Genomic DNA, 5,634 nt, shown 5'->3' with positions numbered 1-5,634 from the left:
TGAGAAAAGCTCAGCCAATAGGAAAAAAGATACAGGCTGCAGATGCTGACGCGGTCCAATAGAAGACAGGTTTTCACTGGTTGCTAGGCAGATCATTTGTAGAGGAGGTGATGCTGAGTGTGATGGACCTGGTTATGGGGATGTGCACGGGTCACTCCTTTATCTGTTTCAATAAATTACATAATTTTAGGGGAAAAAATACACCATTTTAATTGTTTAAAAGGTTATTCCCCCCCAAAAAGTCATATAGTCTCCAATCCATAGGATAGGGGATAACTTGCTGCACAGTGGGGGGTCTGACAGTCGGGAAGCCTAAGGCCCCGTCACACCTAGAGATCTGGAAGTCCTGGTCCCCTTTAAGTCCCAATTTTAGCTTAAACTTTTCCGGACGTGGGGAAATCAAATCTTTTTTTCTTTTTTTTTGTATTGGGGGAAAAGGGTCTGATTTAATTTTTTTAAATATTTTAAAATATTTTTTATTACTTTTTTTGTACTTTAATTTAATATTTAGTATTTTATTAAAATGCTTTATTACTTTTTTAGTGAGCCTAAACCTGTGACTGTCTGATCACCTGCACTATATACTGTAAGGCCACGGCCCCACTATCAGTATTCGTTCAGTATTCGGTCAGTATTTTTTCTCAGGAGTGGGAGCCAAAACCAGGAGTGGGTGATAAATGCAGAATTGGTGACTTGTTTCTATTTTACCTTTTCTCTGATTGTTCCTCACCTGGTTTTGGCTCCCACTCCTGAGAAAAAATACTGATAGTGGGGCCGTGGCCTTAGAGTGACTTGCTGATCTTATATTACATTTCCAGGTTTTCAGCTATTTATGTTTTATAATAGAAATCAATGGGAAGGCTACAAAAATTACCAGAAGATGCCAGGGTGTTTTTTTCATTTTTTTCAGCATTTCCACCTCCAAAAAACGCTGATGTTTTCTTTATTTCACTACCGATATAAAAAAAAATCTGAAAAACGCACAAAAAAAAAACAACCAAGACTGAAAAAAAAACCTTGACAGTAAAAAGAGGCTGTTACAAAACTCCAGAGAAAAGGAGTTTTCTGATGTGTTTCTAAGTTTAAAAAACTGACATTTTTGACTGTTGGGTAAAGAAGCAGTGTGAACTGCTTTCAACTATAAGGCTGTGTGCCCACGATGCGTTTTTTAAGCGTTTCCGCAGCAGCAAAAACGCTACAGAAACGCTTAAAAAATGCATGGTAGAAGGTCTGCCATGTCCCCCAATAATAATCCGTATGTGCTGTGCACATGCTGCGGAAATTTCCGCTGCGGATTATCATTGCGGAAAAAAACGCAGCACTACCAATTATTTTGCGGAAGTGCTGCGTTTTCGCCACCATTGACTTGCATTAGAACGCGCCAATTCCGCAAGACTGCATCTGTACTTGTGTAATTGGCGCGTTCTAATGTGCGGATGGTACCCGGGTGTGGAGGAGAGGAGAGTCTCATCCACACCCAGGTACCATTAAAAAATCTGTAAAAAAAGAATAAAATAAAAAATGTATACTTACTTTCCGGCGGCCCGCGCTGCGCTCCTACTTGCTTCCCGGCACTTCGCGATGGAATGAAGGACCTGCGCTGACGTCAGAGTCATATGACGGGTCACGCGACGCTGACGTCGGCAGGTCCTTCAATCCACCGCTGCCGGCAGCCGGGACGGTGAAGCAAGACAGCGCGGGCCATTGGAGGGTAAGTATACAATTATTTTTTTATTTTTTGACATTCTTTCGGTCACAGTATATAAATCCATGCTGTTTGCATGGATTTATATAGTGTGACCAAGTTGTCAAGCACTTTCCAAGTGATGCTAAAATCGCTTGAAAAGCGCTTGTCAACCTGCATGTCAAGAACGCTTCACATCCGCTTGTCCCTGGCAGGAAAAACGCATGTACAATCCGCATGCGTTTTTTTTTTGCCAGGGAGATGCAGAAACGCTCGGGAAAAAATCCTGAGCATTTCTGCATCGTTGGCACATAGCCTAAGGCCACGTTCACACGTTCAGTATTTGGTCAGTATATTACATCAGTATTTGTAAGCCAAAACCAGGAGTGGGTGATAAATACAGAAGTGGTTATGTGTTTCTATTAGGCTGTGTGCCCACGATGCAGAAATGCTCCGGATTTTTTCCTGAGCGTTTCTGCATCTCCCTGGCAGAAAAAAACGCATGCGGATTGTATATGAGGATTGTACATGCGGATGGTACATGCGTTTTCCTGCCAGGGACATGCGGATGTGGTGTTCTTCACATACATTTTCACATGCGGGTTATCAAGCACTTTCCAAGCGATTTTAGCATCACTTGGAAAGTGCTTGACAACTAGGTCACACTATAAAAATCCATGCAAACGGCATGGATTTATAAAGTGTGACCCAGGGGCGGACACAGACTGTAGTGGGCCCCTGTGCAAGAAATTTTTGGGGGCCCCCCCTGCCCTTCATAAGGCAACAAAGTTATGTAAACATAACACCCCCCCATGTGCATTTCTCACCCCCCCGTGCATCTCATCCCCCCCGTGTGCATCTCTCATCCCCCCATGTGCATCTCACATCCCCCCCATGTGCATCTCTCATCCCCCCCATGTGCATCTCTCATCCCCCCCATGTGCATCTCTCATCCCCCCCATGTGCATCTCTCACCCCCCCATGTGCATCTCTCACCCCCCCCCCCCACTCCTAGTTAATTATTTGTATTTCAAAAAAATAAAACTTGTTATACTTACCCCCATGCGATCCCTGCAGAATCCTGGCGCTCGTCCACGTCGCTGCCACCAGGTTCTCCTGACGTTCGGCCATGTGACGGCGACACATACATAGCCATCAGCTTTTCTTTTGGCCAAAAGATTTTTAAAGCCGCCACCACGATAAGGTAGACTCTTCTGGCCGGGCCCTACTCTAACCTATTAAAATTTTCTTAAAATATCCAATACTCTTTTTAGATATATTTTTATTTAGTTTTCTTTAAGGGAATGTGTCATATACATTTTTTTTTTAAATGACCAATAATACCACATACAGGGAATACCGCCACACCATCACCAGACCACATATTACCACAACATAGTGACCGAATAATACCACACAGAAGGGAGAAAAACTGCCACACCATGACCAGACCACATATTACCACCACATTACTAATATTACCACCACATTACTAATATTACCATAAGTGTCATTATACACGGGAGCTCTATACATGGTATGTATAATGTAAGTGTCCAGGTAATCTAGTGATCACCAGTGACATTATACACAGGAGCTCTGTATATAGTGTCAGTGTACAGGTAATACAGTGATCACCAGTGACATTATACACAGGAGCTCTGTATATAGTGTACAGGTAATACAGTGATCACCAGTGACATTATACACAGGAGCTCTGTATATAGTGTACAGGTAATACAGTGATCACCAGTGACATTATACACAGGAGCCCGGTACATAGTATATAGTGTAAGTGTACATGTAATACACTGACTCACTGGTGACATCTCTAGGTGAAGTCCTTCAGCTACGCTTCTCTCCTTCATCCAGCACAGACCGCCATCACGTCTTCCAGCCAGGACTCGTCTCTGCATAAAATAACACAGTTAACTAGAGCACATTCCCCAACTTCTACATTACGCAGCTGAATACAGACGTGCATCCACCATCAATATATGGTTAGTTATTATGCAACCTACCATTCCAAATATAAATTGTAATCCACCACGGTGCCCCCATTAACTGTAAATAGGCACTTAATATATAATTTAATTAGAACCTCTACTCTTTCCGCCAATTTGTTACCTGTTACACTCCAGCATCCGCAACGCCCCCTACTCTATACTTCCTGCTCCCCGCATTCATTATTTACATGCACCCCCTGCCCCAATTCATTATATCATGTCTGTGCTCTCCCCACCCCATCATCATTTATCATTTACTCTCCCCCACCCCATATTCATTATGTGCAGCTCATTATCCCCCTACTCCCAATTCCCCCATGTGCAGCTCATTTTCTCCCAATTCCCCCATGTGCAGCTCTCATCCCCCCCATGTGCAGCTCTCAACCCCCCCATGTGCACATCTCTCACCCCCCCATGTGCACATCTCTCACCCTCCCCATGTGCACATCTCTCACCCCCCCATGTGTACATCTCTCACCCCCCCATGTGCACATCTCTCATCCCCCTTCCCCACATGTGCCCCTCTCACCCCCCCATGTGCACCTCTCTCACCCCCCCACATGTGCACCTCTCACCACCCCCCCATGTGCACCTCTCTCACCCCCCCATGTGCACATCTCTCACCCCCCATGTGCACATCTGTCATCCCCCCCACATGTGCACATCTCTCATCCCCCTCCCCCACATGTGCACCTCTCTCATCCCCCTCCCCCCACATGCGCACCTCTCTCATCCCCCTCCACCACATGTGCACCTCTCTCATTCCCCTCCACCACATGTGCACCTCTCTCATCCCCCTCCACCACATGTGCACCTCTCTCATCCCCCTCCACCACATGTGCACCACTCATCCCCCCCACATGTGCACCTCTCTCATCCCCCTCCACATGTGCATCTCTCATCCCCCCACATGTGCATCTCTCATCCCCCCCCCACATGTGCATCTCCCATCTCCCCCCCACATGTGCATCTCCCATCTCCCAACACCCCCACCCCCCCACATGTGCATCTCCCATCTCCCCCCCACATTTGCATCTCCCCCCCACATGTGTATCTCCCATCTCCCCCCCACATGTGCATCTCCCATCTCCCAACACCCCCACCCCCCCACATGTGCATCTCCCATCTCCCCCCCCACAGGTGCATCTCCCCCCCCACATGTGCATCTCCCATCTCCCTCCCCACATGTGCATCTCCCATCCCCCCCCACATGTGCATCTCCCATCCCCCCCCCACATGTGCATCTCCCATCCCCCCCCACATGTGCATCTCCCATCCCCCCCCCACATGTGCATCTCCCATCCCCCCCCACATGTGCATCTCCCATTCCCCCCCCACATGTGCATCTCCCATCTCCCCCCCACATGTGCATCTCCCATCCCCCCCACAATGTGCATCTCCCATCTCCCCCCCACATGTGCATCTCCCATCTCCCCCCCACATGTGAATCTCCCATATCCCCCCACATGTGAATCTCCCATCCCCCCCCCCACATGTGCATCTCCCATCTCCCCCCACATGTGCATCTCCCATCACCCCCACCCCCCCCACATGTGCATCTCCCATCACCCCCACATGTGCATCTCCCATCACCCCCACCCCCCACATGTGCATCTCCCATCACCCCCACCCCCCACATGTGCATCTCCCATCATCCCCACCCCCCCCACATGTGTATCTCCCATCACCCCCACCCCCCCCACATGTGCATCTCCCATTTCCCCCACATGTGCATCTCCCATCACCCCCACCCACCCCCACATGTGCATCTCCCATCACCCCCACATGTGCATCTCCCATCACCCCCACCCCCCCACATCTGCATCTCCCATCACCCCCACCCCCCCCCACATGTGCATCTCCCATCACCCCCACCCCCCCCCACATGTGCATCTCCCATCACCCCCACCCCCCCACATGTGCATCTCCCATTTCCCCCCCCCC

Source organism: Phyllobates terribilis, unplaced genomic scaffold (assembly GCF_046119375.1).
Source record: "Phyllobates terribilis strain yellow unplaced genomic scaffold, ASM4611937v1 Scaffold_13__5_contigs__length_258822181, whole genome shotgun sequence".
Classification (NCBI taxonomy): Eukaryota; Metazoa; Chordata; class Amphibia; order Anura; family Dendrobatidae; genus Phyllobates; species Phyllobates terribilis.
This window is presented reverse-complemented; position numbering follows the sequence as displayed.